The sequence below is a fragment of the Lissotriton vulgaris genome, chromosome 6, assembly GCF_964263255.1.
Source record: "Lissotriton vulgaris chromosome 6, aLisVul1.2, whole genome shotgun sequence".
NCBI classification, from domain to species: domain Eukaryota; kingdom Metazoa; phylum Chordata; class Amphibia; order Caudata; family Salamandridae; genus Lissotriton; species Lissotriton vulgaris.
Window position 1 is genome coordinate 1,820,277,052 of NC_141694.1, and position 19,919 is coordinate 1,820,296,970.

Sequence of the window (19,919 nt, forward strand, 5' to 3'; positions counted from 1 at the left end):
ATTATGGATCAAACGGAACTCACCTGGGTCCCTCTTGGGGACCACCCCTAACGGAGAACACACAAAATTCGGTACCGGGGGTACACTAAACGGGCCGGCAACCCGTCCCCGGCTAACCTCTTTCTGAATTTTCTCATGCACCACAGATGTATGTTGTAACACGGAAAGTTGATTTTTGCACATCCCTACCCCCTGAAAGTCCCCCACCGGGATGCGGAAACCATGTGAAAAACCGTTCCGCAGCACCCCGGCAGAAGTACGATCCGGGTATTCGCTGAGCCAAGGAATCATTGCCAAGGTATCAATCGGGGTTGGTAACGGCGCCCCTCGGCCAAGCTTAGACCTGTTTGGCGCCCCCCTTTCCCCCATTCTCACCCGTTCTGGCTCTGCACGATGACTCAGGATGGGACGACCCACACGTACTACATTCGTGCTTGAATTTACACAATCCCGGAGGCCTGGTACATTTCCCTTTGTTAAAATTAAAACAGAAACCCTTTCTCCCTGTATTGCCTGCGGGCCTCGACTGGTCGTCGGTGCTCGTACTTGGACGAAAGGGCGTCCCCACATTTTGGCGGGAGTAATCAATAACATTGCCCCCAACCAATGGCATTCTTAACATTCCCGATTCTTTCATTTTATCCCATGTTATAGAATCGTAACAATCCCAAGTCAAACTCTTGTTATGTTCCTTCTCTTTCCTGAACAGGTTGTCATAACAAAACCAATGGTTACCTTGATACGATGTCGAGTACCCCATAATTCGTGATTGATAAACGGGAAACTCAGGAAGCAACTCGGGCCTACGACTCCCCAAAATCGATGTGAAAATACCCCACGCATTGCCCCAGTTGCCAATAGTCTCATTCACCTTAAAGGCGGCCATTTTTGCGCGCCAAACACTCGGATGCATTAAGTCCTTCTGACTTTTAACATGCTCCATATCATAATGGTCAACAAGCAAGGAAAAAATATTCACATACTCCCCAGACCAGATCTTTTCCTTTATAGCCAAAGGCACATGTTGTCCCAGTCTCTCTCTACGAGAGGGTGCTGACTCGTCCCTTGCAATCGGCAATGGCCGCTTACCTGAACCGGACGCGACTTCTGCCGCTTGCGGCTTGTCTTTAGCCGCCTCCCTTTTCTCACGAAGTCCTTTTATCAGCGCCTGTGCCTCGGCAGCCGCGGCGCCATCACTACTATCCCCCAACCATGCTGCTAGCTGTGCTGCCAGCTCGGGGGGCATGTCTCCCTTGGGTGTCGGGGTGACGACAACAGGGATTGGATTCCCCTCGATCGGTACTGGGGTCGGCGCCTCGAGCGGGGCAGAGGGAACCGGGACGTCTCCACCGGCTGGAACCCTTCTCGACCTCTTAGGTCTCCCTCCAGCCGGCGCAGGGCCCGTACCTTCCTCCCCGTCCCGTTCTGCCAACCGTTTCTTTATGTCGGACACTTCTTTGCAAAGGGCCCGCACCATCTGGTCGGTCGTCATTCTCTTCGCGCCTTTCTTGGGCATCTCCCCGAGGAAGTATCTAGAAGACAAAGAAAAGGATCAAAACGCTCAAAATTGGCTCTTCGTTCTGTCCCGAGCTCACGTGTAGCGAGGAGGTGCAGCTTCGGAGCACAAGAACAAGAGGACGTCTTCTGGTCTTGCGTCTCTTTTTATCCGTCTTCAGGGCGGGCGAGAACCCGCCCCTGCCCGCCCCTAGGGCGGGGCTGGCTACGTCGGTGTCTAGGCCAGCCCACTCCAGGGCGGGAAAAAGCGCGCCCCGGCTACGCCGCTTCGGGCATACCAGCCGAGACACGCCTCCCGCCCAAAAATGGCTTCCCGGGGGGATCGAGGCACTCCACCATACGTTCGGGGGGACCGAGTGGTCGCCCCTTTCCATAAAGACACATATTTTTTACATAATCTCATTGAAAAACATATAGTATTTTTTTTAAATCAATCATGCAACTGGCCCTCCAGAACCGCTTTGAAAACTCCTGCTTTAAACCTTTACATTTCATTTTTAAACCATACACTTTCAATTACATTTTTTATTTAATTACAATTCCTGTAATGTTACACACCTTTTCTAAAATACACCAGTCCCTGTTATTATAAGGTTTTTTTTTCATTCTTCATCAGTGATACTTTCTTAACATATAATGAAAATCACTGTAACTTTTTAAACGACAAAGCTAACGCGGTAAAAATAACTCTCCATTTGCTTTCCTTTAAGAATGTAGATTATCTACCCCACGCATGCGATCCTTGATATTTGCATTTGGCAGCGAATACCGACCTTGAATCGGAAGACATGAACAAGAGCTCCATTGTCACATTTAAAACTTAACGTAGCATCTGCTCACACACATATCTTTCACTTAGCTAATATTCACAGAGAACAGCATTCGTGTAAAAAAAAAATTGACCTTCCTTTACAATTTGCTCAAATGATTCCCTTATTTTTTAACGCATCCTCCACTTCAAGACAGGCTATTTTTTTGAAAAATACTAAGCAATATCTAAGTGACTAGTCTGCTACAAAATTTATCAAGTCATTCTGCTACTCTTCACTGCATAGCCAGCGACCTATTTCTGTGGAGTTCCTATTGAACTAGCAGTGCTGCGTCGTTTCCCTTACCATCTTGGTAAATTCAAAATGGATGTCCCTCCTATCTTCGCAAACGAGCCGGACCACTTAGAACTATTTCGACAGAGAATGCTTCTTTACTACGGCACCTTAGCACTCTCAACTTTGAATACTTCATATCGATTATCATTTCGATATTCGTATTGCACCTGTGTGCAGCCTGTATTTCATTGCATGAGCTGTGATTTCATGTAGGCCCTGGACTTATGTCTCTGCAACTTGGTACCTCCTGAAGCAAATTACAATCACCTCATGAATCCGTTAATTGATCATGAACAGCTTTGTTACAACGGAGGGTTTATGGCCTTTGCAGCGATACAAGGAGTTCTGGGTCATTGGAATATATTCGCAGCGGCGCAAGATTTCCTAACAGAGAGCTACATCGAAAACCCACCGAGCAGTCCTCTGATGGTAAAAGAGGGTCCGATAATAACAGATCATGAATGCTGCTTTCCTCTTCTCAATTGGATGGCTGACATGTTTTCAGATGATAACAGTGATTTCCTGTTAGAAGCACTTGCTGCCTACTTTGCCTACACAATGGACGGAAAACTCTTTCCTAACAGAGAGCTACATCGAAAACCCACCGAGCTGTCCTCTGATGCTAAAACAGGCTCCGATAATAACAGATCATGAATGCTACATTCCTCTTTTCCATTGGATAGCTGACATATTTTCAATTGATAACAGTGATTTCCTGTTAGAAGCAGAAGCTACCTACTTTGCCTACACAATGCTTCGATAACTCTTATGCAAGCCATTGACGTTCTCATTTCCTTTTGCCTCCCTATATTCTTCACGTTCTTTTGGATATTTTCTTATGAAGAACAGACCTATTGGCTTTACTAACAGTGGACATTATGATTCCGTGCTGGTTAAATTTTGGTCTTTTATGTGGACTAAATATTTTTCTTCAGCTACTCGATTTTCAACTTTATTTTTTTTAAAACTCTAATCTCAAATATTCTATTGCATATCTTATCTTATGTTATTTCGAACGTACTCGATGCAAAACTCGCTAATATATACTACATGTGCCCTGATTAATGTGTAAATATAAAACGAGTTTTTTATAACTGTAAACGCCATTTCGCCTCTCAACTGCTTATTTCCGCCTCACACGCCTCTGCTCCTTTAATTTTCCATAAAAATATATTTTTTTAAATACATAAGAGAAAAATATGTTCTTTCAATAATATTTCCATTGTTTCTTGTACTGTATTTCAAATGCAATACTGCAACCTTCAAAACATATCTCAATACAGTAGTTCTTCTCAATAGTGATCTGCGCACCATCCAACAGATTACATACATGCACCTATCACCATTTTGTCGCTTTTGGCGCCTTTTTTTCCCCTCACACAGTAACATAACACAAACTTGATAGTGCTTTGCATGTAGACAGCTGATTGATAAAGTGATGATGTATAACTACTAGCATTTTCATATATCGTTCCTAAACTGAAAGGCCAGAGACCTTCTTCCATTTATTAAAATATAATATACTTCCTTATAACAGTGTACAATGGAAAGGGGCGACCATTCGGTCCCCCCGAACGTATGGTGGAACCACGATCGCCCCGGGAAGCCATCTTGGGCGGGAGGCGTGTCTCGGCTGGTATGCCCGAAGCGGCGTAGCCGGGGCGCGCCTTTTTCCCGCCCTAGAGTGGGCTGGCCTAGACACCGACGCGGCCGGCCACGCCCTCGGAGGCAGGCGGGGGCGGGTTTACGCCCACCCTGAAGACGGATAAAAGGAGCAGAAGCCAAGAAAGCATCCTCTTGTTCCTGTGCTCTGAAGCTGCACCTCCCCGCTGCACGTGAGCTCGAGACGGAACGAAGAGCCAATTTTGAGCGTTGTAATCCCTCTTTTTGTCTTACAGATATCCCGTCTAAGAATGCCCAAGAAGGTCGGAAAGCGGGTCGGTACCGATGAGATGCTCCGTATGCTCATGAAGGAGATATCCGATCTGAAGAGAAAGGTTGAGGCCAAGGACGGGGAAGGAGGACCGAAACGGCCTTTGCCGGGTACAATCCCCGGTGGAAAGAGCAAGAGGCCCAGAAGGGGAGCACTTGGGGGGGAGACCCCGGTTCCCGAAGTGCCACGAGAAGAGCCAACCCCGGCGCCAAAGGAGGGGAACCCAATCCCTGTGGTGGTCACCCCTGCGAACAGGGAGGATATGCCCCCCGAGTTAGCGGCGCAATTGGCAGCGTGGTTGGGAAACGATAGCGAGGGCGCCACGGCTGACGACGCCCGGGCAGTGATGAGACAACTGCGGGAATCGAGGGAGGCTGCGAAAGCTCCATCTCCTGTTCCCCCGCAGGTCCCAGCGGTTGGAGGTACAGCAGGCCCAAGTTCGGCGACAAGCGTGGGGTCTACTTCAGGTAAGCGGCCATTGCCGATTGCGGGGGGGGACTCTGCACCTTCTCGAAAGGAGAAGATTGCCCAGCACGTCCCACTAGAAGTCAAGGAGTTGATTTGGGCGGACAAATATGTAAACATTTTTTCATTGCTTACCGACCATTACGAGATCGAGCATGTAAAGAGTCAAAAGGAGCTCATGCATCCGAGTGTTTGGCGCGCTAAAATGGCCGCCTTTAAGGTTGATGAGACCATTGGTACTTGGGGCAGAGCGTGGGGAATTTTTACTTCCATCATGGGGGAACGCAGACCTGAGTTGTTGACCGAGTTACCAATCTATCAGTCACGTATTATGGAGTATTCTGTGGCATATGGGGGCAATCAGTGGTTCTGCTATGATAATCTGTTCAGAAAAGCTAAGGAACAAAACCCGTTGTTGTCCTGGGACTGTTACGACTCTGTGTCTTGGCAAAAAATGGAGAGTACAGGGATGTTGAAAGTGCCATTAGTAGGGAGTAACGGGGGGGAATCCTCCCGCCAAAACTCTGGGACGCCCTTTCGGACAGGTACAGGTAACGAGTCCCACACGAAGCCGAGTGGCAACACAGGTAAAAGGGGGATATGTTGGAATTTTAACAGGGGCAAATGTACCAGGCCCCAGGGGTCATGCAAATTCAGACATGAGTGTGGGGGATGCGGGCAGCCATCCCATCCTGAGTCCATGTGCAGAGCCAAAACGGGTGATAACGGTGCCAAGGGAGGCGCCAAACAGGTCTAATATAGTCCGAGGGGCGCCTTTACCGATTGATACCATGGCAATGATTCCTTGGCTCAACGAATACCCAGATTATGCTTCCGCTGGGGTGTTGCGGAACGGGTTTTCATATGGTTTCCGCATCCCAGTGGGGGATTTTCAGGGGGTACCGGACTGTAAGAATCAAATGTCGGTCTTACAGCACACGGCGGTGGTTCAAGTAAAGATTAGGAAAGAGGTGACTCGAGGTCGTGTCGCCGGTCCATTCGATTTGCCGCCAGTTGCTAATTTTGTGTGTTCTCCTCTGGGGGTGGTTCCCAAGAAGGGCCCGGGGGATTTTCGGCTGATACACAATTTGTCAGCCCCACATGGTCTTTCCGTAAATGATGCGATAGATCCGGAAGTATGTTCAGTGCGGTACGCATCTTTTGATGAGGCCGTCGCCATGTTGAATCGCCTGGGGCCCGGGACGCTGATGGCCAAATCGGACATCGAATCAGCGTTCCGGTTGCTCCCGGTACACCCAGACGATCAGCGTCTCCTTGGTTTCCAGTTTCAGGGTCGCTATTACATGGATAAATGTATGCCAAAGGGATGTTCGATTTCATGTGCCTATTTCGAGAAATTCAGTTGTTTTCTGCAGTGGGTATTCACGAGGAAGACAGGTTTTCACCATGTTATGCACTATCTCGATGACTTTCTGTTTCTGGGGGCAGCCGGGGATTTTGAGTGTGGACAGGCCTTACATGAATTTTGTGTCCTAATGAATCAATTTGGTGTGCCATTGGCGCCAGGTAAGACGGTCGGTCCCTCGACCTTGATCGAGTTCCTGGGGATCGAGCTCGACTCAGTGGAAGGTTGTTTTCGTTTACCTAAAGAAAAGGTGTTAAAATTCAGGTTATCCCTTGAGACATGTATTCGTGCAATGAAAGTGAACTTGCATCAATTACAACAGGTGGTGGGTCAGTTGAATTTTGCCCTGAGAGTAATGCCGATGGCGCGCCCCTTTTCCCGCTCGATTGCACAGTCCATGGTCGGCTTGAAGGAAGGACATCATCGTACGAGACTCTCGGCAGAGGTTCGCCAGGACATGCGCATTTGGATTGCATTCCTGGCGGATTTCAATGGTCGAATTGTCTGGAATAAACCAGCAGTGTCTTCCGAGGAGTTGGGACTATGGACAGACTCGGCGGGGAGTGTGGGTTTTGGCGCCATATTGGGTACACAATGGTCGGCTCAAAAATGGCCGTCATGGTGGCATGAGTGCGGGTTGACGAGTAACATTGCTTTTCTCGAACTATTCCCTATTCTGGTGGCCTTGAGAACATGGCCAGAAGGGTTTAGGGGTCACTCTGTGGTTTTCTGGTCTGATAACATGACCGTGGTTGAGTGTATCAATAATCAGGCAGCACGTTGCAAATTGATTCTCCGATTACTCAAGGAAATTGTGTTGTTGTGCATGCAACTAAATGTACTGTTTAGGGCGCGGCACGTGCCGGGGGTGATGAACCAAGCGGCTGATGCGCTCTCTCGTTTCCGTATGCAGGCCTTCTGGGGTTTTCTGCCCACAGCGGACCCGGTGGCGGCACCCTTTCCCGAAGCTCTTTGGTCTCTCGGTGCCCCGAACTACAAGACCTCGTGGGAGAGAGTTTAGCACCCAGGACGAGGAAGGCATATGAAAGGGCGTTCCGTTCCTATTAGGCCTTTTTGGGTACTTCCGGGAGGGAGCTTTGGGGTCTGGAAGAGTCTGTAGTAAGATTCCTGCTCTCTTTACGTCACGCAGGCAAGTCAGTAGCTACGGCCCAGAGACATCGGGCCGCCATTTCCTTCATCGATTCACAAAAGGGGGTGGTGATGAACAGAGTGTCTGAATTGAGCAGACCACTCTTACCCAGTCCAAAGATCAGGGCTTGATCCATCACCGTTATTTATCTCACTGCCCCATCCCAGCTCAGAACCTGGCTATATGCAAATCAGTCTGTCCCTGGCCCAGTGCATCATGGGAACAGGGCAGACTAAACTACCAAGCCAATTCTTTACCAGAAAGGAGACAAGCTACCGGGGACCGGTTTCTGGCATTTCAGCCGTCTTCGGCCCGGCTTGCTTGAATCCTGATGGAGCAGTGAGAAAGGGACTCATGTCTGAGTATACCCTGCCACACCTATAGTGGCCAAAATCGATTCACAAAAGGGGGTGGTGATGAACAGAGTGTCTGAATTGAGCAGACCACTCTTACCCAGTCCAAAGATCAGGGCTTGATCCATCACCGTTATTTATCTCACTGCCCCATCCCAGCTCAGAACCTGGCTATATGCAAATCAGTCTGTCCCTGGCCCAGTGCATCATGGGAACAGGGCAGACTAAACTACCAAGCCAATTCTTTACCAGAAAGGAGACAAGCTACCGGGGACCGGTTTCTGGCATTTCAGCCGTCTTCGGCCCGGCTTGCTTGAATCCTGATGGAGCAGTGAGAAAGGGACTCATGTCTGAGTATACCCTGCCACACCTATAGTGGCCAAAATCGATTCACAAAAGGGGGTGGTGATGAACAGAGTGTCTGAATTGAGCAGACCACTCTTACCCAGTCCAAAGATCAGGGCTTGATCCATCACCGTTATTTATCTCACTGCCCCATCCCAGCTCAGAACCTGGCTATATGCAAATCAGTCTGTCCCTGGCCCAGTGCATCATGGGAACAGGGCAGACTAAACTACCAAGCCAATTCTTTACCAGAAAGGAGACAAGCTACCGGGGACCGGTTTCTGGCATTTCAGCCGTCTTCGGCCCGGCTTGCTTGAATCCTGATGGAGCAGTGAGAAAGGGACTCATGTCTGAGTATACCCTGCCACACCTATAGTGGCCAAAATCGATTCACAAAAGGGGGTGGTGATGAACAGAGTGTCTGAATTGAGCAGACCACTCTTACCCAGTCCAAAGATCAGGGCTTGATCCATCACCGTTATTTATCTCACTGCCCCATCCCAGCTCAGAACCTGGCTATATGCAAATCAGTCTGTCCCTGGCCCAGTGCATCATGGGAACAGGGCAGACTAAACTACCAAGCCAATTCTTTACCAGAAAGGAGACAAGCTACCGGGGACCGGTTTCTGGCATTTCAGCCGTCTTCGGCCCGGCTTGCTTGAATCCTGATGGAGCAGTGAGAAAGGGACTCATGTCTGAGTATACCCTGCCACACCTATAGTGGCCAAAATCGATTCACAAAAGGGGGTGGTGATGAACAGAGTGTCTGAATTGAGCAGACCACTCTTACCCAGTCCAAAGATCAGGGCTTGATCCATCACCGTTATTTATCTCACTGCCCCATCCCAGCTCAGAACCTGGCTATATGCAAATCAGTCTGTCCCTGGCCCAGTGCATCATGGGAACAGGGCAGACTAAACTACCAAGCCAATTCTTTACCAGAAAGGAGACAAGCTACCGGGGACCGGTTTCTGGCATTTCAGCCGTCTTCGGCCCGGCTTGCTTGAATCCTGATGGAGCAGTGAGAAAGGGACTCATGTCTGAGTATACCCTGCCACACCTATAGTGGCCAAAATCGATTCACAAAAGGGGGTGGTGATGAACAGAGTGTCTGAATTGAGCAGACCACTCTTACCCAGTCCAAAGATCAGGGCTTGATCCATCACCGTTATTTATCTCACTGCCCCATCCCAGCTCAGAACCTGGCTATATGCAAATCAGTCTGTCCCTGGCCCAGTGCATCATGGGAACAGGGCAGACTAAACTACCAAGCCAATTCTTTACCAGAAAGGAGACAAGCTACCGGGGACCGGTTTCTGGCATTTCAGCCGTCTTCGGCCCGGCTTGCTTGAATCCTGATGGAGCAGTGAGAAAGGGACTCATGTCTGAGTATACCCTGCCACACCTATAGTGGCCAAAATCGATTCACAAAAGGGGGTGGTGATGAACAGAGTGTCTGAATTGAGCAGACCACTCTTACCCAGTCCAAAGATCAGGGCTTGATCCATCACCGTTATTTATCTCACTGCCCCATCCCAGCTCAGAACCTGGCTATATGCAAATCAGTCTGTCCCTGGCCCAGTGCATCATGGGAACAGGGCAGACTAAACTACCAAGCCAATTCTTTACCAGAAAGGAGACAAGCTACCGGGGACCGGTTTCTGGCATTTCAGCCGTCTTCGGCCCGGCTTGCTTGAATCCTGATGGAGCAGTGAGAAAGGGACTCATGTCTGAGTATACCCTGCCACACCTATAGTGGCCAAAATCGATTCACAAAAGGGGGTGGTGATGAACAGAGTGTCTGAATTGAGCAGACCACTCTTACCCAGTCCAAAGATCAGGGCTTGATCCATCACCGTTATTTATCTCACTGCCCCATCCCAGCTCAGAACCTGGCTATATGCAAATCAGTCTGTCCCTGGCCCAGTGCATCATGGGAACAGGGCAGACTAAACTACCAAGCCAATTCTTTACCAGAAAGGAGACAAGCTACCGGGGACCGGTTTCTGGCATTTCAGCCGTCTTCGGCCCGGCTTGCTTGAATCCTGATGGAGCAGTGAGAAAGGGACTCATGTCTGAGTATACCCTGCCACACCTATAGTGGCCAAAATCGATTCACAAAAGGGGGTGGTGATGAACAGAGTGTCTGAATTGAGCAGACCACTCTTACCCAGTCCAAAGATCAGGGCTTGATCCATCACCGTTATTTATCTCACTGCCCCATCCCAGCTCAGAACCTGGCTATATGCAAATCAGTCTGTCCCTGGCCCAGTGCATCATGGGAACAGGGCAGACTAAACTACCAAGCCAATTCTTTACCAGAAAGGAGACAAGCTACCGGGGACCGGTTTCTGGCATTTCAGCCGTCTTCGGCCCGGCTTGCTTGAATCCTGATGGAGCAGTGAGAAAGGGACTCATGTCTGAGTATACCCTGCCACACCTATAGTGGCCAAAATCGATTCACAAAAGGGGGTGGTGATGAACAGAGTGTCTGAATTGAGCAGACCACTCTTACCCAGTCCAAAGATCAGGGCTTGATCCATCACCGTTATTTATCTCACTGCCCCATCCCAGCTCAGAACCTGGCTATATGCAAATCAGTCTGTCCCTGGCCCAGTGCATCATGGGAACAGGGCAGACTAAACTACCAAGCCAATTCTTTACCAGAAAGGAGACAAGCTACCGGGGACCGGTTTCTGGCATTTCAGCCGTCTTCGGCCCGGCTTGCTTGAATCCTGATGGAGCAGTGAGAAAGGGACTCATGTCTGAGTATACCCTGCCACACCTATAGTGGCCAAAATCGATTCACAAAAGGGGGTGGTGATGAACAGAGTGTCTGAATTGAGCAGACCACTCTTACCCAGTCCAAAGATCAGGGCTTGATCCATCACCGTTATTTATCTCACTGCCCCATCCCAGCTCAGAACCTGGCTATATGCAAATCAGTCTGTCCCTGGCCCAGTGCATCATGGGAACAGGGCAGACTAAACTACCAAGCCAATTCTTTACCAGAAAGGAGACAAGCTACCGGGGACCGGTTTCTGGCATTTCAGCCGTCTTCGGCCCGGCTTGCTTGAATCCTGATGGAGCAGTGAGAAAGGGACTCATGTCTGAGTATACCCTGCCACACCTATAGTGGCCAAAATCGATTCACAAAAGGGGGTGGTGATGAACAGAGTGTCTGAATTGAGCAGACCACTCTTACCCAGTCCAAAGATCAGGGCTTGATCCATCACCGTTATTTATCTCACTGCCCCATCCCAGCTCAGAACCTGGCTATATGCAAATCAGTCTGTCCCTGGCCCAGTGCATCATGGGAACAGGGCAGACTAAACTACCAAGCCAATTCTTTACCAGAAAGGAGACAAGCTACCGGGGACCGGTTTCTGGCATTTCAGCCGTCTTCGGCCCGGCTTGCTTGAATCCTGATGGAGCAGTGAGAAAGGGACTCATGTCTGAGTATACCCTGCCACACCTATAGTGGCCAAAATCGATTCACAAAAGGGGGTGGTGATGAACAGAGTGTCTGAATTGAGCAGACCACTCTTACCCAGTCCAAAGATCAGGGCTTGATCCATCACCGTTATTTATCTCACTGCCCCATCCCAGCTCAGAACCTGGCTATATGCAAATCAGTCTGTCCCTGGCCCAGTGCATCATGGGAACAGGGCAGACTAAACTACCAAGCCAATTCTTTACCAGAAAGGAGACAAGCTACCGGGGACCGGTTTCTGGCATTTCACCCGTCTTCGGCCCGGCTTGCTTGAATCCTGATGGAGCAGTGAGAAAGGGACTCATGTTTGAGTTTTGTCTGCCACACCTATAGTGGCCAAAATCGATTCACAAAAGGGGGTGGTGATGAACAGAGTGTCTGAATTGAGCAGACCACTCTTACCCAGTCCAAAGATCAGGGCTTGATCCATCACCGTTATTTATCTCACTGCCCCATCCCAGCTCAGAACCTGGCTATATGCAAATCAGTCTGTCCCTGGCCCAGTGCATCATGGGAACAGGGCAGACTAAACTACCAAGCCAATTCTTTACCAGAAAGGAGACAAGCTACCGGGGACCGGTTTCTGGCATTTCAGCCGTCTTCGGCCCGGCTTGCTTGAATCCTGATGGAGCAGTGAGAAAGGGACTCATGTCTGAGTATACCCTGCCACACCTATAGTGGCCAAAATCGATTCACAAAAGGGGGTGGTGATGAACAGAGTGTCTGAATTGAGCAGACCACTCTTACCCAGTCCAAAGATCAGGGCTTGATCCATCACCGTTATTTATCTCACTGCCCCATCCCAGCTCAGAACCTGGCTATATGCAAATCAGTCTGTCCCTGGCCCAGTGCATCATGGGAACAGGGCAGACTAAACTACCAAGCCAATTCTTTACCAGAAAGGAGACAAGCTACCGGGGACCGGTTTCTGGCATTTCAGCCGTCTTCGGCCCGGCTTGCTTGAATCCTGATGGAGCAGTGAGAAAGGGACTCATGTCTGAGTATACCCTGCCACACCTATAGTGGCCAAAATCGATTCACAAAAGGGGGTGGTGATGAACAGAGTGTCTGAATTGAGCAGACCACTCTTACCCAGTCCAAAGATCAGGGCTTGATCCATCACCGTTATTTATCTCACTGCCCCATCCCAGCTCAGAACCTGGCTATATGCAAATCAGTCTGTCCCTGGCCCAGTGCATCATGGGAACAGGGCAGACTAAACTACCAAGCCAATTCTTTACCAGAAAGGAGACAAGCTACCGGGGACCGGTTTCTGGCATTTCAGCCGTCTTCGGCCCGGCTTGCTTGAATCCTGATGGAGCAGTGAGAAAGGGACTCATGTCTGAGTATACCCTGCCACACCTATAGTGGCCAAAATCGATTCACAAAAGGGGGTGGTGATGAACAGAGTGTCTGAATTGAGCAGACCACTCTTACCCAGTCCAAAGATCAGGGCTTGATCCATCACCGTTATTTATCTCACTGCCCCATCCCAGCTCAGAACCTGGCTATATGCAAATCAGTCTGTCCCTGGCCCAGTGCATCATGGGAACAGGGCAGACTAAACTACCAAGCCAATTCTTTACCAGAAAGGAGACAAGCTACCGGGGACCGGTTTCTGGCATTTCAGCCGTCTTCGGCCCGGCTTGCTTGAATCCTGATGGAGCAGTGAGAAAGGGACTCATGTCTGAGTATACCCTGCCACACCTATAGTGGCCAAAATCGATTCACAAAAGGGGGTGGTGATGAACAGAGTGTCTGAATTGAGCAGACCACTCTTACCCAGTCCAAAGATCAGGGCTTGATCCATCACCGTTATTTATCTCACTGCCCCATCCCAGCTCAGAACCTGGCTATATGCAAATCAGTCTGTCCCTGGCCCAGTGCATCATGGGAACAGGGCAGACTAAACTACCAAGCCAATTCTTTACCAGAAAGGAGACAAGCTACCGGGGACCGGTTTCTGGCATTTCAGCCGTCTTCGGCCCGGCTTGCTTGAATCCTGATGGAGCAGTGAGAAAGGGACTCATGTCTGAGTATACCCTGCCACACCTATAGTGGCCAAAATCGATTCACAAAAGGGGGTGGTGATGAACAGAGTGTCTGAATTGAGCAGACCACTCTTACCCAGTCCAAAGATCAGGGCTTGATCCATCACCGTTATTTATCTCACTGCCCCATCCCAGCTCAGAACCTGGCTATATGCAAATCAGTCTGTCCCTGGCCCAGTGCATCATGGGAACAGGGCAGACTAAACTACCAAGCCAATTCTTTACCAGAAAGGAGACAAGCTACCGGGGACCGGTTTCTGGCATTTCAGCCGTCTTCGGCCCGGCTTGCTTGAATCCTGATGGAGCAGTGAGAAAGGGACTCATGTCTGAGTATACCCTGCCACACCTATAGTGGCCAAAATCGATTCACAAAAGGGGGTGGTGATGAACAGAGTGTCTGAATTGAGCAGACCACTCTTACCCAGTCCAAAGATCAGGGCTTGATCCATCACCGTTATTTATCTCACTGCCCCATCCCAGCTCAGAACCTGGCTATATGCAAATCAGTCTGTCCCTGGCCCAGTGCATCATGGGAACAGGGCAGACTAAACTACCAAGCCAATTCTTTACCAGAAAGGAGACAAGCTACCGGGGACCGGTTTCTGGCATTTCAGCCGTCTTCGGCCCGGCTTGCTTGAATCCTGATGGAGCAGTGAGAAAGGGACTCATGTCTGAGTATACCCTGCCACACCTATAGTGGCCAAAATCGATTCACAAAAGGGGGTGGTGATGAACAGAGTGTCTGAATTGAGCAGACCACTCTTACCCAGTCCAAAGATCAGGGCTTGATCCATCACCGTTATTTATCTCACTGCCCCATCCCAGCTCAGAACCTGGCTATATGCAAATCAGTCTGTCCCTGGCCCAGTGCATCATGGGAACAGGGCAGACTAAACTACCAAGCCAATTCTTTACCAGAAAGGAGACAAGCTACCGGGGACCGGTTTCTGGCATTTCAGCCGTCTTCGGCCCGGCTTGCTTGAATCCTGATGGAGCAGTGAGAAAGGGACTCATGTCTGAGTATACCCTGCCACACCTATAGTGGCCAAAATCGATTCACAAAAGGGGGTGGTGATGAACAGAGTGTCTGAATTGAGCAGACCACTCTTACCCAGTCCAAAGATCAGGGCTTGATCCATCACCGTTATTTATCTCACTTCCCCATCCCAGCTCAGAACCTGGCTATATGCAAATCAGTCTGTCCCTGGCCCAGTGCATCATGGGAACAGGGCAGACTAAACTACCAAGCCAATTCTTTACCAGAAAGGAGACAAGCTACCGGGGACCCCGGTCCCCGGTAGCTTGTTTCCTTCCCAGTGTAAGAATTGGCTTTTGTAGTTTGGTTTGCCCTGTTCCCATCATGCACTGGGACAGGACCAGACTAATTTGCATACAGCCAGGTTCTGAAACTGGGATGGTGCAGTGAGCTAAAAAACGGTGTTGGATCTAGCCCTGATCTCTTGACTGGGTGAGAGTATTCTGTTTAATTCAGAGACTCTGTCCCTCACCACCCCTTGTTGCCATTTCCTTCATGGCAAGGGCTCATGGGATCCAGGACCCGACAGCGTCTTTCGTGGTGCAGAAAGCGCTACGGGGGTGGCAACGCCTTGAGGGTCGCAGAGTAGACGATAGGCACCGATAGGTTTGGATAGGTTGGCCCTGTTATTATCCGTGCTACCGGTAACATGTTCATCCCACTACGAAGCAGTGTTGTTCCGAGCCGCATTTGCATTAGCATTCCATGGGGCTATGCGGGTAAGCGAATTAGTGGCAAAGAACAAGCAGGATACGATGGGGGGACTGTGCCGGGAACACATTCAGGTCAGAGAAGAGACGATGATGGTCTCGTTTGTAAAGTCCAAATCCGATCAGGATGCAATCGGGGACTGTGTAATCATCCAGAGGATCCCCGGGTCCGCCATGTGCCCTGTTGGGTGCGTAGTAACATATTTGGCGCAGAGGATGGCAGCATGGGGGGGGACCTTGTTAAGACACGCTGACGCCACCCCACTGACGAGGTTTCAGTTTCAGCGGGTGCTTGCAATGTCGATTTCTGCCGCGGGCTTGAACCCCGGCGACTTTGGGACCCATTCCTTTAGGATAGGGGCTGCTACGGAAGCTACAGCCAGGGGTCTGAATGTTGATCAAATAAAACGTGTGGGGCGTTGGTCCTCGAATTGTTATAAGAGGTATGTATGGTTGCACATGTTGTGAAGCTGTAACGTGTACTCACGCTTCTTGTTTTTTGTTTGGTTTTCAGTTGCGCAAGCCTACGAGGCGGGGCGGACTGTCCAGTCGACCCAACACCGGGGGGCCAGCGGTCAGACATTACCGGCTGTGAAAAAGGAGGTGTGGGTCGTGGGCCACTCATACGTGAGGCGTGCCGCGGACGTATTCAAAGCAGGTGACATGACTCACGTGGCTGGGGAATACGGGTACAGTATGTCCTTCTACGGAAAGGGCGGGCTCTGTATTGACCAGTTTCGATCATTTTTCAAGGGCTTGTTAGGGCGGACAAGGTCACCGCCGTCTGTAGTCATAGTACATCTTGGGGGCAATGATTTGGTGACCACTGGTAGACGACTTCTTCTTGAGGCGATGCTTTCCACGGTAAGTTGGTTGGCGAGAAGAGTTCCAGGGTGCACAATTGCATGGTCCCATATGATCCCACGGAAAGTGTGGCGGGGGGCTATTTCAGTTACTGCTTTGAATCATTCAGTAAGGAAGATAAATAACAAAGTGAGTAGATTGTTTCGTTCAAATACACTGCATTCTGTTTCACATGGTTGTATCAAAGGGGACAGTATGTATTTGGGGGACGGCGTTCATTTGTCCCGGGTGGGGAACGAGTTACTCATAGGAGACTTCTTAGCCTGGTTAAAGGGTTTACAGCATGACCTTTAGGTAGGAGCGTTTTGTGGGGGGTCCGGATAGCCGGTCAACTATCCGGCCTGTGGCGGTAAGGTCATGATCGGTGAGCAGTAATTGGAAGATCCCTATGAGGGGGCGTCACCCATTACGGATGGGAGCGCGCGGGGGAGGTGGCCAATTGGCCCCTCAACGGGGAGGCGGTCCTGTCTAAGGAGAGGCCGCCGGAAGGAAAGGAAAGGTGGTCAAGGCCCCTTCCTGGATAGGAGGGGCTACGGCCCCTCCTGGAGAATTTCCCGGGGCCAGGACATCTGCGACGGCAGATGGGTAAGTTGTGTGGGGTGCGGGAGGGGGTTTACGCTACCTTTTAGACACCTCACACGAGTCCTCGAATGACCGTTAAATGGCGTCGAGTTTATTGGGGCCCCCGTCAAGTACAAAGGGAAATTGGTAGATGCACTTGAGGTACGCCTCGGTGCGGTCGCTCCTCTCACAAGTGAGGGGGGTATGTCTGGTTTAGGGATCTGACACCGGTTACGACCTTGCCGTTGGCCCTTAACGTTAGAATGTACAATTTCAAGTCAAATGTTTTGTAGGATGTTAGTTCGGCTAGGAGAACCTCTGTATTAGAGATCTGTTAAGGTTAGCCAAACATCGTAATGTGGAAATGAAATTGTACATAATATGAAACTGTTATTTTAATGTTTTAATTTTGTTTCATATTTTAATAAATACGGCCGGGAAGGGTTTACTCCCTTCCCGCCTTCCAAAAATTCAAGAACTGTTTCCGGTTTCCCAATTCTTGGGGATTGTGTTGAGAGGGGGTGGCGGGTATCTCAGCCATATGGAAAGGGGCGACCATTCGGTCCCCCCGAACGTATGGTGGAGTACCACGATCCCCCCGGGAAGCCATCTTGGGCGGGAGGCGTGTCTCGGCTGGTATGCCCGAAGCGGCGTAGCCGGGGCGCGCCTTTTTCCCGCCCTAGAGTGGGCTGGCCTAGACACCGACGCGGCCGGCCACGCCCTCGGAGGCAGGCGGGGGCGGGTTTACGCCCACCCTGAAGACGGATAAAAGGAGCAGAAGCCAAGAAAGCATCCTCTTGTTCCTGTGCTCTGAAGCTGCACCTCCCCGCTGCACGTGAGCTCGAGACGGAACGAAGAGCCAATTTCGACCCACCCACCAGCCCCTGAGGACAGCTAGTTGTTTTTGAATAAAGTTTTGATCTGGTAACTCCGTTTCTTACAGGTTGTGATGATCGTCTTGAAATTTGTGAATATGCAATAAAGAATGGTTATTTTCAGTATGTTTTGCAAATAAAGTAATGTTGCACTAATGTTGATCAGTATTCATGCTTGTAATAAGTCATGTTCGTTTTTTATTCTTAGTAAATTAGGTAGAATTGTCGTATTTATTTTGGTCGGGCGGTAAGGTCATGATCGGTGAGCAGTAATTGGAAGATCCCTATGAGGGGCGTCACCCATTACGGATGGGAGCGCGCGGGGGAGGTGGCCAATTGGCCCCTCAACGGGGAGGCGGTCCTGTCTAAGGAGAGGCCGCCGGAAGGAAAGGAAAGGTGGTCAAGGCCCCTTCCTGGATAGGAGGGGCTACGGCCCCTCCTGGAGAATTTCCCGGGGCCAGGACATCTGCGACGGCAGATGGGTAAGTTGTGTGGGGTGCGGGAGGGGGTTTACGCTACCTTTTAGACACCTCACACGAGTCCTCGAACGACCGTTAAATGGCGTCGAGTTTATTGGGGCCCCCGTCAAGTACAAAGGGAAATTGGTAGATGCACTTGAGGTACGCCTCGGTGCGGTCGCTCCTCTCACAAGTGAGGGGGGTATGTCTGGTTTAGGGATCTGACACCGGTTACGACCTTGCCGTTGGCCCTTAACGTTAGGATGTACAATTTCAAGTCAAATGTTTTGTAGGATGTTAGTTCGGCTAGGAGAACCTCTGTATTAGAGATCTGTTAAGGTTAGCCAAACATCGTAATGTGGAAATGAAATTGTACATAATATGAAACTGTTATTTTAATGTTTTAATTTTGTTTCATATTTTAATAAATACGGCCGGGAAGGGTTTACTCCCTTCCCGCCTTCCAAAAATTCAAGAACTGTTTCCGGTTTCCCAATTCTTGGGGATTGTGTTGAGAGGGGGTGGCGGGTATCTCAGCCATATTAATTTTGCGAAACTATATTCATTTTCTTCAACTATAGCGTTTGTATTCCATGTACTACTGACAATACCGATTACAGTGTTTTTTGCAATGTCTGTACTCATATTACATAATGATTTGCCTTCAAAACAGTACATTTCTGAATAAACATTTCAAATATTCACGTTCTCTCTTTTAATCCATAATCTCAACTGAAATGATTATATATTGAAAGACTATTCATGTGTTCCACGTAACCTCAGCTGTACTAACTTAATGTTTTCTTTTGTCGACCTCACTTACTAATACTACAACCCGCAAGCCTATAACGGCCCGAGAACTCTTTCTTAGTAGGTCGCGCAGCGTACAGACACTTGTACCTCTGTTAAAAAATGTTTTATTACTGTTACCAAGCACCGCCACAGTTCCGCTTGACTCAGAGTAAATCACTGTTCCCACGCTTCTACAGGCCAGACGCTATGTCGTATTTCACTCCTTATCACGCTTTCATCTCCACAATAACAAACAGTTTCCGCCAGACACCAGAGAACAGACTACAGATGCAGAGGCACCAACAAGTGAAATACGACATACCCTCTGCTCTGTGAAAGCAACCAAGCGGTAATTCTGAAAGAAAACATTCAGTAGCGCTTTAAAAAAGCAATGCAATTATATAATTATTTTTTTGAAAACGTTCCAACTACTTTGATAGGACTATCTGTGTGTGCCTCCACAGCAAACTTCCTCAGCTCGGACTGAAGGCAGACACAGACAGACACACACACACAATAACATAACACAGGGCAACAGAGACGGAAAACAGAAGGGACATGAAGATGCAGTCAAACAGCAGGACTGAGAGAGATATTTGTATACTCCGTTTGCTACCTCAATGTACGAACACATTTACTGCACAAATCTGTGTACAACCTCAGTATGCAAATTGAATCAATACGCATGCCAACACAGCACATTACGTCATGACTCATGACATTCCATGTGGCATCACAGTACGTGCCCTTCAAGGGTAACACAGGCCACCGCCCCTCTGTGGGGCTGGGGGGCCCCAAGCTGAAGGCGACCCCCTCAGCACAGTTCCCTCGTCCAAGAACTCCTGA